Source organism: Gorilla gorilla, chromosome 2 (assembly GCF_029281585.2).
Source record: "Gorilla gorilla gorilla isolate KB3781 chromosome 2, NHGRI_mGorGor1-v2.1_pri, whole genome shotgun sequence".
Classification (NCBI taxonomy): Eukaryota; Metazoa; Chordata; class Mammalia; order Primates; family Hominidae; genus Gorilla; species Gorilla gorilla.
In genome coordinates, this window is record NC_086017.1 from 52,212,672 (window position 1) to 52,240,303 (window position 27,632).

A 27,632-nucleotide genomic window follows, 5' to 3' on the forward strand; every position below is an offset into this window, starting at 1 on the left:
GGGAGCCAGGAATTGGAGTGAAAAACCTTAGCAATTTATCTGATGTTCTATTCTCCATGGCTAAGCTGGCACTCAAACCACAATACAAAGTCCTTCCTGCTCTTCCCTCCCATTTCCACAGGCAGAGAAATCTCTCCCTGTGGCCACCACCACCACTGGTCCATGGGGGTGTTCTGCCAGGCCACCGCTAATGCTTACTTAAAGCCCAAAGTTTCTTCCGTCAGCTTGTGGCGAATGCTGCCAGGCCTGGGGCTCACCCTTCAGGGCAGTGGGCTCCTCTCTAGCCCAGAGCAGGTCCAGAAATGCTGTCTAAGAGCCTAGGCCTGAACTTGGGACCTCTAAGAGCTCTATCCCACTGTGGTTGAGCTGGTACTTAAAGTGGAACACAGAGTCCCCTTTACTTTTCCCTCTGCTTTTCTCAAACAGATGGAGTCTTTCCCTGTAGCCATATAGCTGGGAATGTGCTGGATCACCCCAAAGCCAACACATGTCAGAGCCCAAGGCCCATGGCATACACCCTGGGTGTCACTAGTAGTTATTCAGGCCCCACGGGCTCTTTAATCAACAGGTGATAAATCCTGCCAAGAGTGGGTCCTTGCCTTCAAGGCAGCAGGTTCTGTTTAGGTCCAGGATGTGTCTAGAAATGTCCAGGTGCCAGGGCTTCAGTGAAGGCCTTACGTCTCTGTCCAATTCCCTATCCTACTGTGGCTAAGCTGGTATCCAAGGTGCAAGACAAAGTCCTCTTCACTCTTTGCTCTCCTCTCTTTAAGCAGAAGGAGAGAATTACTTTCACTGCTGCAAGCTGCACTCCCTGGGATGGGAGGAGGGATGGCAAAAATATTCCCTTAGCCACCTCAGCTGGTGTCTCCATAGGTCACTAGTCACCCTAGTTTACTGGCTGTAAGTCCAGTGCAGCATTAGGAGTTGCCTAGGAATTGCAGTCCTTTTGTCCTAGACTGCCTTTCAAATTCACCTATGACTCCAGAGCACTTCAGCCCACAGTAGTGAGGCTTGGTGAGAAACTCAAGTTCTGACTGCTGGGATGGACTATTCCCCTCTGGCTCGGTCTGGTCCATTCATAGGCACTTGCTGAGCCCAGCATGGCTTTATTCTCCTCTATGGCAGAGCAGTACAGAGGTCAATGTAATGTTCCCCAGTCATTGCGCTCTCCCTCCCCAAAGGGCACAGGTTCTCTCTCAGCTCTGCACTGCTACTGCTGCTGGGGGATGGGTGATGGGTGGCACTGGCGATTCAAGACTCTCTCCTGCCTTCCTCAATGACTGTTTTTGTGATACAAAGTTAAATCCAGGTATTGTGATTGCTTACCTGATTTTTGTTTCCTGTGATGCTGCTTTTCTCTGTGTAGATAGTTGTTAAAGTCTGGTGTTCCAGCAGGGAGGACAAATGGTGAAGTCTTCCATTCTGCCATGTTGCTCTACCTTCCTGATTGTGAAATTTCAATTAGCACATTATTCTGCCAAGTGAAAAAGAGTCTCATTATGATAAGGAGTCTTGTGCTGACATCTTGGGAAAAGCTGCCCACAGCATGAAGTTGTCAACTTCTTTTCCAAGTTTGCAGTCTGAATGTTTCTGATTATGGCATAGGGTGGCTTGTTGAACTTTCAGAGTGGCCTATACATCAGGCATGAGACTTGTTTCTTAAAATTATCTAGTTTCTACTTGTAGGCCTTCATGAATAAAATGGTTACCATTTTTTATAATTTTATAGAAGCTGTATTGAAGAAACATAGAAGAATTTAGAATCTAGTCTAGTCTACAGGTACATAACAAGTACTCAAAATAATGCATAGGACTACAATCTAATAACAAGTGTATTATAGTTTTCCTTGGAAATATAACTTTTTCTGTCTATATTGATCACGTAAGAATCTCATATTTGAAATCTTGAGGCTAAGAAGCTAAACCAAAGCAGACTTTAGATTTTACTTCCAGTCTTAAGGTTCCTGAGCCTGCCAGGAAATGACGATTTTTACTTACTCTCTGTAAGACTGGGAACCCTTGAAACCAGGCATTCTGTGCACATTCTCAAATGTAATATTCCAGTCAGAGCCTTGGTAATATAACCAATGTTTCCAGTTGTATGCTGTTATAAAGAGAGCAAATTTTTATTGAACTTATGCAAATAACTATATTGCCTATATCACACACAAATATATAACTATATTATGCAAATAATTAAATGAATATTCACAGATAGTTTCCACATTTTGGAGAATTCAAGTAGGGAGAAAGAAGTAAATGCTTCCACCTTTGTTCATAAAAATATACTTTACCAAATTTCTTTAAACTACAGACAGCTTAAGACAGAATTTATTCTTTTTTCTTTTTTTTTTTTTTTGAGACAGGGTCTCGCTCTGTTGCCGAGGCTGGATTGCAGTGGTGTGATTTTGGCTCACTTAAACCCCTGCCTCCCAGGCTGTCACTTAAACCCCTGCCTCCCAGGCTCAGATGATCCTCCCACCTCAATTTCCTAAGTAGATATGACTACAGGCAGGTGCCACTACATTCCGGTAATTTTTTGTATTTTTAGTACAGACTGGTTTTCACCATGTTGCCCAAGCTGGTCTTGAATTCCTGGTCTCAAGGGATCTGCCTGCTTTGGCCTCCCAAAGTGCTTGGATTATAGGCATGAGCCACTGCACTCGGCTGAGAGAACATTTCCTTAAATCTGGAAAACAAAACACTTAAGTGAAGAACCAATAATGTTTCAAATATAAGTTATAAAAACATTATCTTCATCAGTTATTTAATCTCATGTAATTAATTTTTGTTCTGCTTGACATTGATTTGTTGTCTCACAAATTCATCAGTTTCTTCTTAGAGTTCTGAGATTTTTTATTTAGTCAATTGTTCTTAAAGTTATTTAAAAAAGAAAAAACCTCTGGCCAGGTGCTGTGGCTCATGCCTGCAATCCCAGAACTTTGGGAGGCCTAGGCGATCAGATCTCTTGAGGTTGGGAGTTTGAAACCAGCCTGGCCAACATGGTGAAACCCTGTCTCTACAAAAAATAGAAAAATTAGCTGGGTATTGTGGTGCACACCTGTAATCCCAGCTACTCACGAGGATGAGGTGGGAGGATCACTTGAACCCAGGAGGCAGAGGCTGCAGTGAACCGAGATTTCCCCACTGCACTCCAGCCTGGCAACACTCCATCTCGAAACAAAAAACAAGAAACAAACAAACAAAAAAACCCAAACCTCTATTTAAGAGTACTTGTTAGAGTCTTTTTCACAAATCTTATTGCAAATACTGTTAGAGAAAAATCAAAACAATAGCTATGGATGACAAAAACTTAGAAGAACCATGGTTGAAAATCTGATAGAAGTTCATTATAATCAGCAATTGATAAGGAAATTGATTATTTCTGTGGCATATAACATAATAACAAGAATTATGACTGATGATATATTGGATTTTAAGAGTTTTATACACTTTGGAACATTCATATCAGTAACACATAGATGCAACTGAAAGAAGATCTAGCATCATTTATTTGACAATGCTTCCCATGTAACTTACCAAATAAGGCTAATCATTTAATATCTCTAAAGATGAGAGATACATCCTTTGATGCTCTCCAGGGATCTGGCTGTAATATCCCAAAGTTGATTATAGGTCAAAAAGACTTAATTTAGAATTTTGATAATGGAGAGACCTGTTAAAGATGACAAAATGTTTAAAACCCTTGATTAAGACAGGATAACAGGCTGAATACAGTGGCTCATGCCTGTAATTTTAGCACTCTGGGAGTCCAAGGCAGGCAGATCACTTGAGCCCAGGAGTTTGAGACAAGCCTGTGCAACATAGTGAGACCCTGTCAGTATAAAAAATACAAAAATTAGCTGGGCATGGTGGTGTGCCCCTGTAGTCCCAGCTATTTAGGAGGCTGAGGTGGGAGAATCACCTGAGCCCAGGAGGTCAAGGCTGCAGTGAGCCATGATGGCACCACTGCACTTCAGCCTGGGTGACAGAGTGAGACCCTGTCTCGGGAAGAAAAAAAAAAAAGACAGGATAACAGGTCACTGTTAATTAAATAATAAAATTAAATAATAGTAATTCATTTAACCAGAGTGATAATCAGAATTCAAACACAATATAGAAACTTACACTGATGTAAAAGAAAAAAATGCTTTAACCCTTTCAAAGCCCGGTTTTCCCAAGTAATCAGAAAACCTAATAAAGACAACACAGGAAAGTGTCTTCAGGCTAGTGTTCTCAGGCTAGTTACCAAAAAGATAAAGAAAAACCTCCTTCATTGTGATTACATCTCCTCATAGGAAGCCCATTCACATACCTGGATGTTGAACTTGCATTTTGTCAGACATTTTAAGAGTGTGGGCCCAAAGGTTATGAGCATGTATCATATTATAGAGAAATGTAAAAAGAAAACTAGTACCTTGTACAGGGAAATGCATGGCTCTTAGAAAAAGTATGAGATGTCTCCTTGTTACATGGAGCAATTAGGACACATCAAGAAATTGTTATGCAGGAGGAAAACATTGCTTTCCCAGGCCTTCAAAATAGACCATTTCAGTGTCAGGTCATAACAGCAGAGTTAGTACTGAAGAAAAAAGTTACAGAAGCAGACAAGAAAGTTAAAAGAGTTATCACCCCAGCCAAACCAGAAGATGTGTGTGTGTGTGACCTGCAAATCACGTGCAGCAAAATACAGCAAAAGTTGAATTTCCGAGACATGAATTTGAGAAGCCTTAAGAGCCTTAGAGAATTTCTCTACCTTGAGAAATTAAATAACCACTCTAAACAAAGAAGATGGCATTTCCAACCTGAAACTAGGGAAATTAAATGCATCTCAGAAAGAAACTTAGCAGAAATAGAAACTGTAAAACAGGAAGAAGCTGCAGTTTGTAATACACCTGTTAAACAGATTTCAGAATTAAAAATCAAAACTTCTTGCGGTGTTACTAAGAGCAGATCAATACTTCAAGAAAACTTTGTTGTTTTAACATAGGAGAGCAGATTATTTTGTTTTCTATCATTGTATTTTTTTTTTTTGAGACAGAGTCTCGCTCTGTCACCCAGGCTAGAGTGCAGTGGCACAATCTCGGCTCACTGCAAGCTCTGCCTCCCGAGTTCACACCACTCTCCTGCCTCAGCCTCCCGAGTAACTGGAAATACAGGTGTCCGCCACCACGCCTGGCTAATTTTTTTGTGTTTTTTTAGTAGAGACAGGGTTTCACCTTGTTAGCCAGGATGGTCTTGATCTCCTGACCTTGTGATTCGCCTGCCTCAGCCTCCCACAGTGCTTGGATTACAGGCATGTGCCACCACACCCAGCCCTATCATTGTATTTTTAATATCACAGCTCAATTTTTAGAAGGACTTATAATTTCCTTCTAATTTATAGCCAACTTGATCACACACAAAAATGTCTTTCATAAATTCATCCTTCACAAACATTTTGTGATGTACACATACCTTCCACGACATGCTTAGACTTTCTGCTTGAACTATACTTCCTGTTTCTTAAATAACCAGCCATTTGACTTTCAGACAAAAATTTGCCACACATGATTCTTTCCCATACAAAATTATTCTTTTTCCTTTTTAACTCTTTACCAAAACTGTATCCTCATACTTATAACTTTCTTTACATCTCTCTCTCTCCTACTTACTGGTTTCTTTCTATCTTGTTTATATTTCCTTCCTAAATTCATATTTTAAAATAACCTTTAATAACTGCTGAACTTACAATTAGAACACGTGTTTTTTATTATTCTAAATGAAGAACACATTTTTATGCCTTTCTTATATTTTATCTCATAAAAATCTTTGGTATGCTTTATATACAGAATTTTATATATTAATTAGAATTTTTAATTCTTAGTACCCTTAATTTCTAGTGAAAACCTAGGAAGCAAGAAATGTTTAAAAATGTTATGACAACATGTTTATTTTAAAGTATTTTTATTTTTATAGATTTTGGAGGTGAAGTGCAGTTTAAAAAATAGATTTAGGAGGTACAAGTGCAGTTTTGTTAAATGGATATATTGCATAGCACTGAAGTATAAGCTTTTAGTGTAGCCATCACCTGAATAGTGTTCACTGTAACCATCAAATAGTTTATCAACCCTCACCCTCCTTCCACCCTCCCACCCTTCCAAGTTTCCAGTGTCCATTATTCCACACAATATGTTCATATGTGCACATTATTTAGATCCCACTTTTTTTTTTTTTGAGACAGCGTTTCATTCTATCACCCAGACTACAGTACAGTGGTGTGATCTCAGCTCACTACAATCTCTGCCTCCCAGTTTCAAGCAATTCTTCTGCCTCAGCCTCCTGAGTAGCTGGGATTACAGGCACCTGCCACCATGCCTGACTAATTTTTGTATTTTTAGTAGAGGTGGGGTTTTTCCGTGTTGGCCAGGCTGGTCCTGAACTCCTGGCCTCAAGTGATCTACCTGTCTTGGCCTCCCAAAGTGCAGAGATTACACTGCACCCAGCCTAGCTCTCACTTCTAAGTGAGGACATGCAGTATTTGACTTTCTGTTTCCGAGTTATTTCACTTAATAACCTGTAGTTTCATGTGTGTTTTTGCAAAATACATGATTTTATTCTTTTCATAGCTGACGAGTATTTCATGATGTATATATATGCCACATTTTCTTTATCCAATCATTGATGGATATTTAAGTAGATCCCATATCTTTGCTTTTGTGAATAGTGCTACAATAAACATATGACTGCAGATATCCTTTTTATGTAATGATTTATTTTCCTTTGAGTAGATACCCAGTAGTGGGCTTGCTGGATTAAATGGTAGTTCTACTTTAAGTTCTATAAGAAATATCCGTACTGTTTCCTGTAGAGGTTGTACTAATTTACATTCCTACCAATTGTGTTTAAGAATTCCCTTTTTTCCATATCCTCACCAACATCTGTAATTTTTTGACTTTTTAATAATAGCCATTCTCATTGATATAAGATGGCATCTCACCTTGGTTATAATGAACATTTCTCCACTGATTAGTGATGTTGAGCATCTTTTCATCTGCTTCTTGGTCATTTGTATGTCTTCTTTTGAAAAATGCCTATTCATGTCCTTTGCCCAGTTTTCAACAGGGCTATTTGTTTTTTGTTGTGGTTGAGATATTTTAGTTCCTTGTAGATTCTGAATATTAGTCCCTGGTCAGATGCATAGTTTGCAAATGTTTTCTCCCATTCTGTAGGTTGTCTTTCACTCTGTTGATTATTTATTTTGCTGTGCAGAAGCTTTTTAGTTTAATTAAGTCCCGTTTGTCCCCAGAACTTTGGGAGGCCGAGGCAGGTGGATCATGAGTTCAGGAGATCAAGACCATCCTGGCTAACATGGTAAAACCCCGTCTCTACTAAAAATACAAAAAATTAGCTGGGTGTGGTGGCGGGCACCTGTAATCCCAGCTACTTGGGAGGCTGAGGCAGGAGAATGGCACAAACCCGGGAGGTGAAGCTTGCAGTGAGCTGAGATTGCGCCACTGCACTCCAGCCTAGGCGACACAGCGAGACTCCGTCTCAGAAAAAAAAAGTCCCATTTGTCTATTTTCATGTTTGTTGCATTTGCTTTTAGTCATAAATTCTTTGCCAAGCAAAGGGAGCAATTTTGAACTGTCTGTCACACATTGGTATTTTATAAATGAGAATTTTATTATTTTAGAAACATTTCCCCATAATGTAATTTTTTTGTATTGTTAGACTCAAATATACTTAGTCTTTCTATAAAATTTAAGAAGCCAAAGACAAAAATACTTATGTTCAGGAATTTGTGTTTTGGAGTTTATCTTATTTGGAAATGACTTGGACATTCAATGAGTATCACTTAATTTAATATAACTTTAGAACTTTAAATCACACAAAAAATTCATTATAAATATTTATTCCATTTACGTTTACCTAATTTATTTATTTTTATCAACATTACTTAAATTACTTATGAAAACTGAGATATGAGATAAAGCTATTCATCATTTCAAGTAATTTCCCTGTTAAACATGTGTACAGTCTGTGAATATCAGGTGTTCACCTAAGTAAGAACTTGAAAGTTAATTATATGGATATTTTGCTGATGGCTTAGAAGACATAGCTGTTTTTATTAAGCCAACACTATTAAATTAGTCTTACTTGTCAAAGAGTTACACAAACAGATCATTATGTTTTTAGGCTGGGTTTATAGTTTTATTATCTTAAAATATCTAGCAGAGACAAATATAATCCTATCTGACTAGTAAACCCAGACAAAAATGTATGCTGAAATTCTGAAGATGTTTTTATTTTTATTTCATCAACAAATTTAAAGCCAGCTTATTTATTAAAGAAATACTTAAGTCACATGCACTAAAAGGCATTTGGGTTGATTACTCCATAATTTATATAAGCACTCATTTATCTGAGCCAATCTGAATAGAATTCCTTAAAGGATTTCTAGCTGACTATGCCAGATTTTACCATGCAGATACAACATACAAAATGTGTAAACACATATAGATACGCAAGCCACAATAAAGATCGTACAGCTTTCATTTTAGAATTTTAGTCATGAGATAGTAATACATAGTAATATACACTTATTGGTTTATAAAAGATAGTTGGATCCAAATTATATTTCTTAGAAAATGGGGTCTGTTCATATAGCTAAATGTTATTTACCCTGATAGGTAGTCTAATGAAGGCTGTGGACCAAAATTTTGAACAAAACAGTTTGGTTTTCTTTTTTAAAATCTCTTTTGCCCCTTTACACCCCCTCTTTTTGTTTATCGGTTTCAAATGAATTTAGGGTTAAACATTCAATTGTTTATTTTTCAGCATGAATTGGCTGAATTGTATAAGAAAAATCAAATCTCCAAATAGCCTTGGGTGTTTTAGTAACAAATTTATGTTTTTTTTTTTTTTGTCTAGTTTGCTTGATTAGTCAATGTGGGTGAGAAAGCATTTTAGCAGGTTTTTTGTTTTGCTTTGTTTGCTTTTTCTGGGCATGGCAGATAAAGAAAGGCATTTTTATGCCAGAGAGACACCTCATATTATTGCTCTGAGCTTAAGATTTTGACCTGTTTAATCTGAGAGCCTAATTTATAAACATTTATTTATGTTTTGGAATTTATCTTATTTGGAAATGACTTGGACATTCAATGAGTATCACTTTATTTAACATAACTTTAGAATTTTAAACACATAGCAATATATACTTATTGGTTTATAAAAGATAGTTGGATCCAAATTATATTTCTTAGAAAATGGGGTCTGTTCATACAGCTAAATGTTATTTACCCTGATAGGTAGTCTATTTTATTTCAGAATATCAATCCCTTAATTAACCATTCCATCACCCTAAGCAATTGTTTTTCAGGCAAACTCAAACTTACATTTCATGTCTAGATTGTTGGTTGCCATGGAGCTGTTGTAAGTTGTAAAGCCATTAGTTTGAAAGCCCTTTAAGACTGTAAAAAAAATCTTGTCTGATGATGAGTTCATGTCCTTTGTAGGGACATGGATGAAATTGGAAATCATCATTCTCAGTAAACTATCGCAAGAACAAAAAACCAAACACCGCATATTCTCACTCATAGGTGGGAATTGAACAATGAGATCACATGGACACAGGAAGGGGAATATCACACTCTGGGGACTGTGGTGGGGTGGGGGGAGGGGGGAGGGATAGCATTGGGAGATATACCTAATGCTAGATGATGAGTTAGTGGGTGCAGCGCACCAGCATGGCACATGTATACATATGTAACTAACCTGCACAATGTGCACATGTACCCTAAAACTTAAAGTATAATAAAAAAAAAAAGAAAAAGAATTAGAAAAAAAAACAAAAACAAAACAAAAACAAAAAATAAAATAAAATAAAATTATCAGTGAAAAAAAAAATCTTGTCTGGAATGCCATAAGCAGTGTGTTTATCTCAACACAAGTAGAAAAATCAGCAGATTCAAAGTAGGCAGAAAAAAAATAGAGATATAGAAAACTTAGAAGGCTCTACATGTTAACTCTGCAGTTACAGTTTCTAATTCAGCTTTAAGTAAAACAAGTATGGAGAGTTCAAATGATCCCCATGATGGCCACTGGTTTAAAAACATGGCTGGGCATGGTGGCTCATGCCTGCAATTCCAGTGCTTTGGGAAGCCAAGGCAGGAGGATCACTTGAGGCCAGGAGTTCAGGACCATCCTGGGCAACATAGTGAAACACCATTTCTACAAAAAAAATTTTTTTTAAATAAAAAGAAATGCATGAGGAAAAGTCATGTAATTGGCAGGAGTCCCTGAAAACCTGGCATGCCTTAATGTTTGAGAATATCATTTTTGTTTTATATTAATCTCTCAAGAGTGAAGAAAATTCTATAATTCCTGTCACGGAGTTTGGACTGATGTTTTAGATAGTGGTGACTGTCCTAGTGGTTTTTAATTGGCTGTCTTGTGCCCACCATTTAGAGTGTTTGTTTTTGCTCTCAGAAAATGTTTAGAAACAAGCAAGGGGGAAAAAGGAGCCAGATCATTTACAGATGCACATGACCAAACCCAAATGAAACAAAAAATAAGAGTGTTCACAAAAATTTTAAGCCAGGCATGCAGACCACACAAAATACTATACCAGGCATGCAGACCCAGACAAAATGTAAATTCTTTGGAAACTAGAGGACTCAAATCAGAAAAACATTGTTCTTATTCCAGATAGCACCTGCCAGAAAAGACAAAACATCTTTTATTATCTCAGAAACTGAAAAAGAATTCACTGAGGGAAGGGAGCCCAAGAATTAAAAAGGGTATTTACTAGAGCAGAAAATGTAACTCATGGCAGCATAGAGCGCAAAGGGCTCAGTTGATACCTCACTTGATACCAGGGGCTGCCGAATCCTTTGAGGTGGGTACACTTGGGTCCCACTTCTGAGATATCATTTTTATTAATCTAAATAACAAAGAGGGGGGCTCTAAGAGAAAAATATTTATTTGGGAATAGGGCACTGCAATGGGAACATGTGTGCCATAGTAAACTATGTGTATATTTAGGGAAGTAAAGACAGACAAACTTTTTAAAGAAAAAATGAGGATAATTACATAATTGTTTCGGGATACTTGTCCTTAGCTCCAAGAATCAATAATAAGAGTGGTGCCAGTCCAAGATTAGACAGGCAGTTGCTGGGCAGATGTCCTTGCAGAAGAATTTGTGTGCGTGTAAGGTTGTGATGGCCTTTGTGCACAGCTTTAGTTTTTGCAGGCTTTTGTCGTAATTCTTGTTATCAGATATTTGTGCATGAGAACTCTTCCTTCATGGTGTTTCTTGGCTCTATTTGTGAGGATTTTTAACACAAGTGACTTTGTTTTTATTCTGACAACCTTCACAGCCCCAATCCAACATGATTGGTGTCCTTATAAGAAGAGGAGAAGAGACAGAGGCAGACATACAGAGTGGGAAGATGATCTGAAGATTCACAAATTGAATGCAATATGACGATAGAAGCAGAGACTGGAGTGATGTGTCCACAAGCTGAGGATTGCCAGCAACACCAGAAGCGAAGAGAAAGGCATGAAACAGATTCTCCCCTACACCCTTCCCAGAGAGGCGGGCCCCACCCACACCTTGATTTCAGACTTCTAGTTTCCTAACTGTGAGAAAATAAATTTCTGTTGTTTTAAGTCACCCAGTGTGTGGTACCTTGTTACAACAGCCTTAGAAAACGAATACAGACTCTACTAAAAATAAAATCAGAAAAAAAACCATAAACACAAATAAAAATTAAAAGATAAGAGTTCCAGTGTTATGGAGTGAACAGGTCAGCAAATGCTCTCTTCAAAAACAATTATAAAACTGAACAAAACTGTAAAAAAAATCGTTTCAGAGCTTTGGAATAGACCAAGGGCAAACAACAAAATGAAGAGCATTTGTTTATTTAAAACTGCTGAACTTTGGATAAGAATAGTAGGAGTCTAGTTTTGCTTAAAATGAAGTTTTAACATGATTATAATGGAAAGAGGGAAGATGTTATCTCATGCAGCTATCATCATGCTAGAACTTCTCATTCATTCTCAAAAAAATTTAAACACACAAATGACACATGAATATTTTCTCGTGGCAAAATAGAAAAACAATATCAATGCAATGAAATTCCATATTGATTCTCATCTTTCATTCTCATTTCTTTGATAGTAATGCAGCTAGGAAGGTAATTTATTTTGTGTTTGTTTTGATATTAAATAAATAATATCACAATGTCCTATACCACTGCTGCTGGAGCTGCATCTGCAAACTCCAGGGTCAGTTCTTGTGGCCCCAGTGGCACCAGTGGCAGGGAAGCCGGGTGCTCCAGTGACCCACCCAGGGAATGATGATGAGGCGAGTGAGGATGAAGCCACAGTAAAGTGGCTTCGTCAGGAGACGTGTGTCTGTGAGAAATGCTCTGTAGAGTTCTTTAGCATCTCCGAGTTCCTGGAACATAAGAAAAAATCACACTAAAAATCTACCTGTTCTCATGAATGACAGCGAGAGGCCAGTGTCTTCAGAGGACTTCTCCAGAGCTGTACTTAGCTACCAACCACCCAGTCCAAGCAGTGAGTGAAGCCAGTTGTGGACTCTGTGATGTACCTAAAGACAGAGACTGTCCTGCCGCCACCCCCAAGACATAATTTATTTACCCAAAGGCAAAGTGGCCAACACAAATGTGATCTTGCAGGCACTATGAGACACCAAGGTGGTGATGAATCAGCAGAGTGCAGATGCGCTGCCTGTCCCAGCGCCCATGTGTGCTTGAGCAGATCCTATGTCTGCAGCAGGAGGTACAGCAGGTCCAGCTCACCCAGCAGATCGCATCCAGGTGCACATGTGGACCTCCCATGCTTGGGGGTTTTTGGGGACCTTGGGCAGTCGCATGTCCCAGCAGGTTTCTATGGCTGTGACTTTGCTCAGCCAGAAAGCTGGAAGCCAAGGTCTGTCTCCAGATGCCTTGAAAGAAGCCAAACTACTTCAAGCCAACATCCCTTCTGCCAACATTCCTTCTGCCAACATCCCTTCTGCCACCAGCTCTCTGTCCCCAGTGCTGACGCCCTTTGCTCTGAAGCCAGATGGAACCAGGTTATTCCCAAACGTCATGTCTCCTCTCGCAAGTGATTTGCTTCTCAGATGCCGGGCTCGGTGCTCTTCCAGAGTCCTTTCTCCATTGTCGCGCTAGAACCACCCAAGAAAGGGAAGAGGAAGCCACCGAACATCTCCACAGTCAACCTCAAACCCAAAGATGAGGCGGTCCTCTACAAGCACAAGTGTCAGAGCAGTCTCCCTTCCGTGTTTATCTGATCCCAGCCAACCAATGTCAAAGTTGAAGTTCCTGGCACCTTTGTGGGACCCTTAACATTGTCCCCAGGATGACCGCTTTGCTAGCAGCCCAGCCACGCCGACAGGCCAAGCAACATGGCTGCATGTGGTGTGGGAAGAACTTCTCGTCCACTGGCGCTCTTCACATTCACGGGTGGACCCACACTGGAGAGAAGTCTTTTGTAGGCAACATTTGTGGGCAAGTTTTACCACCAAAGTCAACTTCAAGGTCCATTACATGATCCACGGGGCGAACAATAACTCAGCCTGCTGTGGGAGGAAGCTGGCCATCGAGAACACCATGGCTCTGTTAAGTACAGACAGAAAAAAGTCTCAGAAATGTTTCCCAAGGAAATCCTGGCCCCTTCGGTGAACGTGGACCCTGTTGTGTGGAACCAGTAGCCCAGCATGCCGAGTGGCAGTCTGGCCATGAAGACCAGTGAGATCTCTGTGGTCCGGAGTGGGGGTGTTCCTAACCTCCTGCTTTCCTTGGGGGCCAGCTCCATTGTGAATAACACCACCGTCTTCAAGATGGATGGCTCCCAATCAGGCATCAGTGCAGATGTGGGAAAACCAGGTGCTACTGACAGCGTTCCCTCACTTCCTGGAAGAAAACAAGATTGCAGTCAGCTAAGCTAAAGGAGAACTTGCATGGAAGGAGAAATGCAGACAGCGTGAAATCTCTAGAATCTGCTTTTTTGGTAAACACTCATCTCCCGTTTTCTTTTTCTTACTGATATGCAAATGATGTTTTTGAAGGTTGTGATCGCAACCTCAGGCAAGTCGCACAATCACGACTGTTGCTATGCTGCTTTGCAAAAAATTGAAAAATCAAACAACAAATGTTCATATCAAAACAAATAAAGACTAGCATTAAAAACAAATTTTAGAAAGAAGCGGGTCTTGCAAAGTAGCTTTTGTACTTGTGACAAACTGTATACATAGAACCTTTGTACAACCTAGAATTTTTTCCAAAGACTGGTTACCTATTTCAAGGTAGAATCATTGGAACTTGTTGAACCAACATGGAAAAGACAATGACTTAGCCTAATTGAGGGGAGAGGGGTACTGTATACTTCCATGATGACTGTATATGGGTAAAAAGACAAGGTCTGCCATCTATTTAGGGGCCTATTTATATACCCCAACCCTGTCCCCATCTTATTGTTTGCTTTTCTGAATGTACTTTAAAAAAATAAAACTAAGGTTGTAGAATTATAAAATTGCTTCAACTTTTTTTTTTTTTTTTTTTTTGAGATGGAGTCTCACTCTTTCACCCAGGCTGGAGTGCAGTGGCATGATCTCGGCTCACTGCAGCCTCCACCTCCTGGGTTCAAGTGATTCTCCTGCCTCAGCCTCCTGAGTAGCTGGGACTACAGGCATGCGCCCCCATGCCTGGCTAATTTTTTTGTATTTTTAATAGAGATGGGGTTTTACCATGTTGGTCAGGCTGGTCTCAAACTCCTGACTGCAAATGATCTGCCCACCTTGGCCTCCCAAAGTGCTGGGATTACAGGTGTGAGCCACTGTGCCTGTCCTGCTTCAACTTTAGAACCATAAGTCGGATGCCCTCAGATGGACTTACAGTAGTCCTTAAGGAGTCAGTGTGTGTGTTGCTGCTTAAATGCCGTCCAGTTGGAGCCCTGAGAGTGCCAGTGTCCTCCCTACACTTCCCAGGTGCTGTCCTCTTCCTGAACCCCAGAACAGGTGGGCACCTGAGCAGGGAATTTCAGATGACTTAATTTGGTTTGTCAGTGCCTACTCTATTGAAGAACTGGGTTTTCATTCTTGAAAAGAAACTCATGGAAGGGTGTGTTTCCTATCACACGTTCACATACTAATTTTTTTGTTGAATTTCCTTAATTCAACATAATTGGGACTTAAGCCAAGTAATTATGAAGATTTTTTTTGTTTTCTTCCTGAATATTTCATGAAGGCTATGAAGTTGGAATAGGCAATTCCTGGATATAAAAGCTTTAATTTATCTACCTCATTTATTTTTAAATTCTTTTGTAGCTATAGTGTCTGTTTTCCTATTTTAAGACCGATGAAGTATTCCCAGGCCCTGTCTAAAATCTAGGAGTTGTATTGATGGGAAGAGCTGAACGTCCAAGAGGTTTTTGTGATGCCTTTTTTTGTAATCTCCTTTTGTAAGTGTAATATTGAGCAAATGAAACATTGCTTTCATAGTTTAACAAGAAAGGAGAAAGAAAGAAAGACTCTAGCTTCTGGGAGAAAAGTCTTTTCCCTCTAGGTGGAAGACCCTGGCTGAACAGTGGATCCAAGACTGTTAGTCAAGGTGTTGTCTCTTAGTTATTTCACCTGACTTTAGGATTCCCCAGATATTATTATTATTATTATTATTTCTGCCAGGTTGTGCCTTTTCTTCTGGAATTGTAAATGAACACAATAATAGTACCTGTTTAGACTGTGAAATGGGTGTCACGGAAAACACACCGGTGGCTTTCTCACTGTTGAGCTAATAATGCCTTGTGAATGTATGATCTATGGAGAAACCCCTTTTGTTGTACCTGCTGATGCTGTCTGTCTGTTGGAAAATACATTTTGAATTTTCCCCCAAAAAACTTACTTATTTTACTTCCTGTGAACCTGTAATTATTTCAAAATTAAAACTTGAAAATTATAGACAAGAAAAGAAACCTTTTCTTTTACATTTTTTGCCACTTCCACAGCAATGCTGGTATTTCTTGTTCATTATATAATATTGTTTCCATCCCTAGAGAGAAATATTTTAGGCCTGGGCCTGTGCGTAAGAGGCTCCTTGCACCCACTTGCTTATGCTTCTCCAGACCCAGTGCTATTTTAGGAAGAAACATAACCTAATTTCTGGGCAAGGAATCTAAGGGCTATCCATTAATTTAGAGATTGAAAATAAAGATAACCCCAAGACAGGGATAAAAGCATGTCCATGGTTTTGTTATTTGTTGAATTTTTCAACCAATTATGTACCTGTGGCATTCTCCCCCTACCTCCCACCGCCTGTGGGACAATTTCCACCATGTATTCTCTTCACCTGTACATGAACACCAGTCCCTCCCAGCCTGAAGCGCCCTTCCTAGATCTTTGTTTCCTTCTCCAGTGCATAATGTAGCAGAAAAATCAGAGTCATACAATCTTAGGTGCAAATTCCTGGGTGCAAACTCAACCTTTACTGGTCTTGTGACCTTGGACCAGCAATTTCACTGAGCCTTGATTTCCTCTTCCCTCTTTCTGGGGTGATCCCTTTCTCCCAGGATTGTGGATTACAGTTGGTGAGGACTTTTTGTGGAAGCCCCTTGCCAGGTAAATATTAGCTCCTCTTTTCCCTCCCTGACTTTAGCAGCTTCCCCTCCCGGCCAACATTCTGAAGTTTCTCTGAGAGCATCTATGGAGGCTGGTACCACTTTGCCTCCTGTTTTCTCCTCACCCACTGTGGTCTGGCTTGCATGCCCATATTCCCACTGCAGCAGAATTTTCATAGGATTTACAGATGAATTTCTAATTGCCAGACAGGACAGATTCTTTCTCAGTCTTCTTTTGCTTGACCCCCTCACAGCATTTTGTCCACTCTTCCCCTCTCTCCTTCTGCTTCTACAACAGAACATCCACCTGTTCTCCTCACTCAAATTGTTTTCTCCCCTTAGTTCCTTTCCTCTGCACTCTCTGCCCCCCTCGGATACCAAGGACACTTGGACACTTCTCTGTTCCCTTCCTTAGATTGACTTCATCCTCACCACAGCCTCCAAGCCTCTAGTGTCCTGACTATTCTCAAATCCACATCTCCAGCTCTGGCCTCTCTTCTGAGCTCCAGACCTGAGCTTCAATAGTTTTTTGGACAGATTCTCCATATGACTGTTTTGTAGACTCTCAAACTCTGCCAACTTCCCACTCTCTTGCTTTTCTGAATATAATTTCCTTCCTTGTATGGGACACTAAACTTGTCACCTTATTGGATTGTTTTGATCCATCCCTTCTCCTACCCCCACCCTATCCCATCAGGTCACCCTTCAAACATGAGATTAGACTTCCTGAATGGTTGAGAATGGACCAGATGACACAACCTGGAAAGACTTGGAGTTGTCTCCTTGTGAGGTAAGGTTTGACCAGTGAAAATGGGAAATAGGAGGGATCCTATCTCTCCTGTGGACCACTTCAAGGTGTAGTTGCTGCTTGTGATCTGTTGTGCATGCTGGACAAACTTCCTGTTGAAAGATTTTGCTTTGTTTGTTCCCCCTAAAGCAGAGCCAGAGACAAAGCTAGCAAACAGATAATTTACTTGGGAAATGATCCCAAGGAGTAGGAATGAGAGACATGGGGAGTGAAGCAGAGAAGGTGAGAAAGCCAGTATAAAGATACATTATTAAGTAGGCACCACTATGGGTGGTGATTGATGCTCAGTGATGTCAGGTGATCTAAAGAGCTTTGTGAAATGCATCTAAGAATTATCCTTCTGGGAACATGAAAGGGGAACACTTATCCATTAGCTCCTGTTTCCCCATCAATGTTAACTCTTGGGTACTTCCAGGTTGTACATGCATAAGTGCTGAGTGGACTCTCCCAGCATCCCACCATGGCATTAGAGTGAGGAGAGAAACCAAGGAAAGATACTCTCAGGTTGTACCTGTATAAAAGTGATTGAGACCTGTGTAGAACTGTTGCTGCAGAAGTGATTGGAGTAGGAAATACGGCTGAGATTTGAAGTGGAACATAAAAGTTGTCAGATATGGACCTACTGTGTCTCTTTGTGGCCTTGTTGTGAAGCAGTGGTCAGTGCAGTAATTAATTACCTTGCACTGCCTCACACATTTTTTTCTTGTTTCACTTCATATTTCCTTCTCCCTCACTCTTATGGGCTTGTATCTTCAAAGTAAAGTGTTAGCGCATTAATCCTTGCCTCAGCCTCTGATTTCTCAAGAACTCATTATAAGGCAATTTTTTTTTTGAGATGGAGTCTAGCTCTTGTAGTCCAAGCTGGAGTGCAGTGCCACGATCTCAGCTCACTGCAACCTCTACCTACCAGGTTCAAGCAATTCTCCTGCCTCAGCCTCCCGAGTAGCTGGGATTGCAGGCTTCCACAACCATATCCAGGTAATTTTTGTATTTTTAGTAGAGACTGAGTTTCACCATGTTGGCCAGTCTGGTCGTGAACTCCTGACCTCAGGTGATCTACCCGCCTCAGCCTCACAAAGCGTTGGGATTACAGCTGTGAGTCACCATGCCCAGCTGATAGGGCAATGTCTTAAGAGGCTGGATAGCTTCTCTTAGTTGCTATGGAAATAATGCTTTTTAAAATCAATGTGTAATAGTTTGATTATTTATGACAACACAAGAGAATGGTTGGATTAAGGCAGTCAACATACTTTTAAAGCCAGGGAGCTTGTATGGCAGCTTTTATTATTTTAAAGTTTTTTTTTAAAGGAATATTTTTTACTGACATGTAACACATAGAAAAGTGCACATGTTATAACTACAGACTTTGATGAATTTTCACAAAGCAAGCACCACCATATAACCAGTCCCTGGATTAATACATTTGAAATTATCAGCATCTATGAAGGCCCTCTTATGCCATCTTCCAATTACTTTCTCCTTCTTTCCAACAGTAACTATTATCCTGACATCTCATACTTCTATGGCAGCTTTTAAGGAGATCATTGTCTGAAGCAATCACAGGTCAGATTGTGTTGAAAATCAGACCCAGAATCTGATTATGATGGCAGCACAGCAGAAAAGACTATGTGAGGTGGTCACATAGTCTTGTGAGAGCTTGAGATCTGAGTTGGGAACGTTTTTGTAGCTGAATGAAACTATCTTAAACCCTAACATTCCTTTGAACTCTCTGAGTTGGCAAAAGCAATCTCTTTCCTCTGCCAGAGGAGAATAGCTTCCCCTTTCCTGGAAATCATGTTAACCTCACTTGAATTTGTGCCTCACAAAGAGGTACTGATTCTCAAGACTTTCTGCCATTATTTGTCATTTCTTCCAAGCCAAACACTAGACAGACCCTAGCACAGCCTCGATGGAGAAGAAATAGCCTCAATATCAATGGAACTTATGGAACTTTTTACTGTGTGTCAACAAGACCTAGGGGACATTTGTGGGAGCAGCTTGTGTGTGGAGTCCTCATGAATGGAATTAGTGTCCTTATAAAGAAGTCCCAGAGAGCTGCTCTGCCCCTTCTACTATGTGAAGACACTGTGAGAAGTCAGCAGTCTGTAACCTGGAAGAGAGTCCTTACCAGAACTTGACCATGCTGGCACTCTGATCTCGGATTTCCAGCCTCTAGAACTGTAAGAAATAAATTTGTGTTGCTTATAAGCCACTCCATCTATGGTAATTGTAGTAGCCCAAACAGACTAAGACACTGCTGTGACAAATAACCATAAACCAGTGGCCTAAAACAACATTAATTTATTATTTCACAGTTCTGGAGGCCAGAGGTCCTAAATCAAGGTGTCAGCAGGGTTGGCTCCTTCTAGAGGCCAACCCTGAGGGAGAATGGATTCCGTGCCTCCCTCCTAGCTTCTGGTGGTTTCCAGCCATTTTTGGCATTTTCGACTTGTGAATACATTACTAATCTCTGCTTTTATCTTCACATCATGTTCTCCTCTGTGTGTCTCCGTGTCTTCTCTTTTGCTGTCTTTGAAAAAATACATTTTGTCATTGGATTTAGGGCCCATGCTATATCCAGGATGACATCATATTTAGATTCTTAATTATATCTGCAAAGACACTATTTTCAAGTAAGGCTGTATTCACAGGTATTGGGGCTTAGGACTTGTACATATATTTTTGGGACCACCATGTAACCCACCACATAGGTCTTTAGAGTGTTAAGTCAGGCTCAGGGCAGATTATAAAACTGGATGCAACAGAATTCTTGACACAAGTGCATGTTCTCCTGATTGTTGGACCAACAAGTTGGCTTGGTAAGGGCAGTTTTATTCCTTGCTGATCTGGTCTTCTAGCTAACGCACAGACTTGCAGTAGGGATCAGAATCAACTACTGCCACCTTAGTTGACCCATAGACGTGCAGTTAGGAGCCACAATAGCCACCCTGGCCACCACAGCCTAGAGCGGAGGCACTCAGCCAAGTGCATTATAGATCAACTGAGTTCCAGCTGACCACAGGTACATGAGTGATAACAAATGATTATTTTAAGTGCTTGAGTTTTGAGGCAGTTTGTTTTGCAGCAATAGCTAACTGATATAGAGATTAGCACGTATCTCCAGAAATCAATAGGCATTGCTTTTTGGCCTTTTGGCTAAGATCAAACATAGAAATCAATAGGTAAATAATCAGTAAGACTTTAAAGGATTTAAATAACAAGCTTGATATAACAGCTATATAAAGAAAGCTGTACCCAACATCAAAGTGGAAACATTCTTTTTAAACAAATGTGGAAAATTCACCAAAAATAAGCATATTTTAGGCTTAAAAGCACATTTCAATTTTTTCCAAAAAGAAAAACTCTGTAAGCAAATTTATAATAAACAAATTATAGCAAAAAAGAAAAACTAAATTTAAAATCTCCCCAAAATGATTTATTGGATTAGAATAGAAATAATCCTTCCAAAATATATGAATGTCAGCAAGAAAAAATGAAACAACTTATAGACCAAATTAGAAATTAATGACAAGAGGCATTACATATACAAATCTCTGGGATACAGCCAACCATACTAAAAATAAGTACAGCCTTAAACATTTATTAGAAAATATGATATTTTTAAAATAAGTAAACTGAGGTTTCAACTGAAGAAGCTAAGAAAAAAATCAAAGTAATCTTCAAAGTAAACAATAAATATAAAAACAGAGGCCAGTGAAATGGAACAATAGAACCCATAAGAGCACTTTTTTTTTTCTTTTTCATTTGGGGGGAAACACAAATAAAATAGACAAGTGGTGACAAGTTTAATCAAGATAAAATGAGAGGACACTAATAAACAACATTAGGAATGATGAAGCTGCCGTAACTGCAAATGCAGCGGAATTTCACAAAATTGAAGAGAATGTTATATACAATTTTGTAATAGCAAATTTCATAGTTGGAGAAAAAAATCCACATGATTTTCAAGGCGTCAAATGGCCAAATTGGCAAAAGAAATAGGAAATTTAAAAAGACCAAAAAACATAGAGGAGAGTGGTCTAATATCTACACCAAAATGTCACCAAGTCCACTTAATTCTTCTGGCAAGTTCTACCAGACTTTCAAGGAACTAAAAATTTCATATTACTTAAGTAAAACTTCTATTTTACTTAATCAAGTAAAAATATGGAAATCTTCCCAATGTATGTTGCAAGTCTACCACAACTATGATACCAAAATCAGAAAAAGGAAGAAAGAAGAAAAGAAGGCTGTAAGCCTAGATCATTTTATAAAGATGAACATTATGGGAGAAAAAAGCGCAAATTAAATCCAGCAATATATTAACGATCAGGTTCATTCCAGCTATGCGAACATGACTTAACTTTAGGAAAATTTCAATGTAAGTCACTGTATTAACGTGTTAAGGAAGAAAAACATATGCACATTTTGATACATAGTGAAAAAATATTTGAAAAAAATCAACTCATTCCAGAAAGCAAAATGAAAGCACTCAAAATAGGAATAGAAAGAACTTTCCTAAAATATAAACGTATTGTTAGAAATTGACTGCATAGGCTGGTGTGGTGGCCCATGCCTGTAATCCCAGCACTTTGGGAAGCAAAGGCAGGCAGATCACTTGAGCTCAGCAGTTTGAGACTAGCCTGGGCAACACGGTGAGACCCTGTCTCTACTAAAAATGCAAAACTTTGGGGGGTGGGGAGCAAGGGGAGGGAGAGCATTAGGACAGATACCTAATGCATTCGGGGCTTAAAACCTAGATGATGGGTTGGTGGGTGCAGCAAACCACCATGGCACATGTATACCTATGTAACAAACCTGCACATTCTGCACGTGTATCCCGGAACTTAAAGTAAAATTTAAAAAAATGCAAAAAAAAAAAAAAAAAAAACAAAACAAAAATAGCCAGGCGTGGTGGTAGATGCCTGTAGTCCCAGCTGCTTGGGAGGCTGAGGTGAGAGAATGGCTTGATCCCAGGAGAATGAGGTTGCAGTGAGCCGAGATTGAGCCACTGCACTCCAGCCTGGGTGACAGAGTGAGACCCTGTCTCAAAAAAATAAAAATAAAAATAAGGGCTTGGCGTGGTAGCTCACGACTGTAATCTCAGCACTTTGGGAAGTCGAGGCGGGTGGATCACTTGAGGTCAGGAGTTTGAGAACAACTTGCCAACATGGTGAAGCCCTGTCTCTACTAAAAATACAAAAATTAGCCTGGTATGGTGGCGCATGCCTGTAATTCCAGCCTCTCGGGAGGCTGAGGCAGAAGAATCACTTGAACCCGGGAGGCACAGGTTGCAGTGAGCCGAGACTGCTCCACTGCACTACAGCCTGAGCAACATGAGTGAAACTCCATCTTGAAAAGGTAAATAAAATAAAATAAATAAGTAAAAATAAAAATAAAAGAAATTGACCACATCCAAAGCATCTCACGGCCTGCACTCTTCTCCAACTCCCAGGCTGGAAGCCAAGGGATGTTAGTGGGGTTCTGTTGGGCAGCAGGTCTTCCATGGTGTTTTCCCCACAGGTGCTTCCTTTACTTGTAGTGAGTTATGCATCAGTCAGCCCATCTCTGGATCTGATCTCATTTCACCATGAAGATATTCCTGAGTGTTTCTGGCACTGGGAAGTATTATTTCCCAGCTTTCACTTATATTTCTTTGACCATCCTAATTGAAATTTGAAAAAGGATGAGGGGTTTTAAAGAATAGGTTTAGAAGAATCGTTCCCAAAATTTAGTATAAATTAGAATCATCTGAGAGTCTTTTTAAAATATAGAGACCTGGGTTCATCCCAAGTAATTTTTAACATAACTTTTCCCCAATTATATTAACAATGCATATTCATTGTTGAAATTTTGAATAAAAAAGTATATAGAGAAACACTGTTGTGAGAATAAAACCACAGACTTGAAAAATTTTGAAATGTGACTTTTGGGGGAGTTTCCTCCAGCCAGAAGTAGATGATAGTTTCACCTCATTTATTTTTTATATATAACACAAGATTCCCTCCCACTTTTCAGAAAGTGTTTCGAGAACTATAGGAGGAGGTCCTTGTATTTAAACAAACAAAAAAAGAAATACATGAAAGTTAGAATATACATTTGAAAAGTATTCAAGTATACATTCTGATAGTAGGGTGAGTAAAGTTAAAAAAGGTAAAATATAAGTAAGAAAGGTGGTTTAGATATATATTTGTAATGGAATTACAGAATTTGTTTAGCATTTTTAGCTTTTAGAATATATGACATAAAACTCTTAGGAAGAAGGTACTGATTTCCCTCATCAACACACACACACACACACACACACACACACACACACACACACACACAGAGGCTTACATAGTTTCACAATTCATTAATCAGCAAAATTGGGGGAATATTCTTCAGTGTTTTTACTTTGTATAATATGTGAAACTGATTTAAATTGTATTTGATGTTTTATAGCTGCTGTTTAATGTAACAGTACACTGTGAAAATGTGCTTCTGTCAATAAATATACTAGATCATATCTATCAGTGGTTGCATCATACTTCCTTTGTATTCATCAGGATAGGCTAGGTCATGTTGTAGTAACAAGCAATCACCAAATCTCACAGTGTATTTTTCTTCAGGTTACTTGTGGGGACTCTGCTGCTCTATGTCACTGTTAACATTATTCCTTGACCCTGGCTTACAGAGCAACCATATTTAGAACATTGCTGGTCACCGCAGCAGAGTGAGCAGAGAGCTTGAAGGTCTAGCACTGTTAACCAAACACTTGGATTGGGATGAACACATATTACTTTTGCTTACAATTCATTGGATAGAATAGGTTGCATGACCCTACCCAAGTAGAAGGGGCCAGGAAATGCAGTCCTGTGATATATCCCAAAGGTGAAGACTCAACCAGAAATATTCAGTGGGCAGCATTAATGACTACTACATATACATGTGCTGTAATTTATTGAACCAGTCCCCCATATTTGTACATTTATTATATTTCTGCTTTCTCTTTTATGATAATTAGCATCCTTATAAATAAATATTGCTTGGTTTCTTTTCTTCTTGGTAGCAGAATTTCTAGATCAAAGTATACATATATTTTAAGGCTTTTGTTCCATATTTAACAAATCTCACTCTAGAAAGGTTTTATCTGTTTATAGCCTCACTGGATATTGGACACACTACCTCAAGTCCCAGGAATCAAACTCTAAGGTCTTCAGAAAAGCTCTGTGGGAGGAATCCTCTGTCTCATGGATGTCCCCTGTCTGCCCACATTTGTGTGTTCTGGGTCTGGGAACCTACAACACTCTGTCTGTTGTAGGTTCAAGCTTTTATGATAATATCTCTATTTTCTTTACTCATGAAATAAAATTGGTGCATGCTGAGTCCTTGGTCCCAACGCTTTCCTCCCAGACACTGCAGAACTGCAGATGTTACTCTACTGCTTTCTGGAATGCAGTGCTCTAAAGAGGAGGTTGGAACTTTTTGTCTCTTATAATTTACTTTTTTTTTTTTTCAGACAGGGTCTTGCTATGTTGCTCAGGCTGGTCTTGCCTCAAGCAATCCTCCCACCTCGGCCTCCCAAAGTGCTGGGATTGCAGGTTTGAGCCACCACACCCAGCTATTATTTGCTCTTGTTGTTTGAAGATTTAGTCTTATGAATAAAGTACCTATTCATTTATCAACCATATATCAGAACTTACCCCTCAAAAGTGGCCCCCATTTATTTTGCGACAGGGAGCAGTGTTCAAAGTTTTGTCTTGTATTGTTCACAAACTGCCATGTGGCATGTGCCTTTCTCTTCCTTTCTTTTCCTATTTGTTTCCATTGCTTCCTGCAAAGCTGCCTGGAGAGGATCCTTAGTTGGAGGGCCTATCTTTAGTGATTTTGGAACTTGCATTCTATCCTGTCACACTGTCTTCTGGGAATGTACCACCCCTTCATAAACATACACACACAGAACTCAATTTTTGTTGTTTGCCTATATATATATATATAACTTGCCCAATTTTGTTTTGAAGCTGACCAATCCCCAAATTTATTGGGAGTAGCACAATGAGCCAGAAATCACTTTGGCTGGGGCAGCTTGATACACACTGTAAATGCATGACAGCCCTCAGCATGTGGGCTTAATGGATAAATGAAGAGTGGAGTGAGCAAGTCTGGGGAAGCTTAGCCATAGAGGCTTGTTTCATTGCCATCCACGTACTTGTGAGCATCAGCTACAAAGGACGACAAGTTGTTAGGAAGATCTCCATCCCCTGCCACCGGGAAAATTTTTCTTGTTTGATAGACAGGGAAACCAGAGAAATTCCTCTTTAGTTACAGGGGGAGTGGGCATGCCTTCACATTAACAAAACTGAGTTTGGGTAATCCTTCCTTTAAAAATTTTCTTTTAAAAAGCGTGGGTCTGTCTATGATGAACATAATAAATTTTTATTGCAGACATTTTGGAAAATTTTTTAAAGCATCAAAGAAAACAACGATCAGTCATAATTCACCATCTAAATATGACTACTCTTAGTTTTTTGCAAATTCTTTTACTTTTAAAAATGAATATATGCTAGATGTCTTATAAAAGTGTGATTGTATTGATGTGAAGTTTTATATCTTGCATGTTTCATTTCACATACCTTCAGCATGTATCCTTCTAAACCTGATATTTTTATTCTGAAGTGAAAAACCCTCTCTGTCTTTGCAATCCCTTTTTCAGAAGTAATCACTTTAGCAATTTGACACTAAGTAACCACGTTAGCAATTTGACACGTATTCATCCAAGTATTTTTCTGTGTTTATACAGATACTAAAAAAAAAGCTTTACCCACGTATCCCTTTTTGTTTGGAATTATGTTCTATGTATGGTTTACTTTTGTTCACTAAACAATGTATCTACTTAGTTATTTAATAGTTTTTTTCAGCCTGAGCAACATAGTGAGACCCCAAACCTACGAAAAAATTTTAAAACTTAGTTGGCATGGTGGAGCACACCTGTAATTTTAGCTACTTGGGAGGCTGAGGCAAGGGAATCACTTGAGCCCAGGATGTTAAGGCTGCAGTGAGCTGTGATTGTGCCACTGTACTCCATCCTGTAGATTCTGTTACTTTTTTTTTATTTTTTATTTTTGGTGACGTCTTGTTGCCAGGGACTAAGAATCCTGGTTACCTTCTTAGGGCACAGCAAGGAACTCCATCTCACTTTGAAAAACAGGTACAGAGTATTTCATGAATAATTTATTTAACTATTCATCTACACTTTTAGGTTGGTTCTAATATTTATGTTTTGACTGACAATGTTCCTCTTATTTGTCTAACACTCTGCTAGCCCAGATGATGAGGAAAGTGGTAATTAATTCAGCAAATGGATTAATTACACTCTCATATTAACCACCACCTCTCTTCTGGATATGTTATTTAAAAATACTTATTGCTATTATATCTAATTAGCACTGCATTTGGGTTTTCTACTGTTACTGTTTTAAAAATTCAAGTAATTTCATATTTATGTTGAAGCTTTTAATGGATTAGATAAAATGAGAATTTACTAAGAAGTTTCTGGGACCCATCTGTGATAGTGTGAACTAAATATTTGACCCTTGCTCCCACGCTCTGGCTTACAACTCCTAATATCCTTAGAATCTCCAAAGCGAGGTATGCTATTGAGACTGGTGGCTGGCAGCCCCTAGGTAGCTTCAGGATGGGGGCTCGTCACAGTGAAGACCAAGGCACAATTAAGAGGGTTGAGACTACAGCCCACCCATAACCTCTTGGGAGGAGAGGGGCCGAAGGTTAATTTCACTAATGGCCAATTAGCTAATCAAGCCCCCATAAAAGCCCAAAAGGACAGAGTTTGGAGTGCCTGTGGAAAGCACACCTCAACTCCATGGGGACAGACACTCCTGTGCTCAGGACAATTCTAGGCCTTCTCAAATGTGTCCCTTCATCTGGCTGTTTATTTGTGGCTGCTCTTCAGTCATATCACCTCTATTCCAGCTGAATTTTACAATTCAAATCCATGATTTTATATTTGTGAGCATTAAATTTTGTCTGGCTTGCTTTGGCCTGTGCTTCCTATCTATTGATCTTCATTTTGTTGAGCAACACAGTTTGCTGTTATCCACAATTTCCATCTGCAGGCCTTGCTCACCCAGGGTATGCGAGTCATCTGTGGCTGGTACAGAGTCCATGATGTTCCAAGGAGTTACTCATTCCATCTCTACTC

General features: G+C 39.4%; 1 pseudogene; it reads left to right on the plus strand.

The window, feature by feature from the left end:
• The window catches only part of LOC101149813 (sal-like protein 4), a 57,287-nt pseudogene extending 43,332 nt beyond the window's left edge, over window positions 1-13,955 (plus strand).
• Window positions 13,956-27,632: the final 13,677 nt, after the last annotated feature.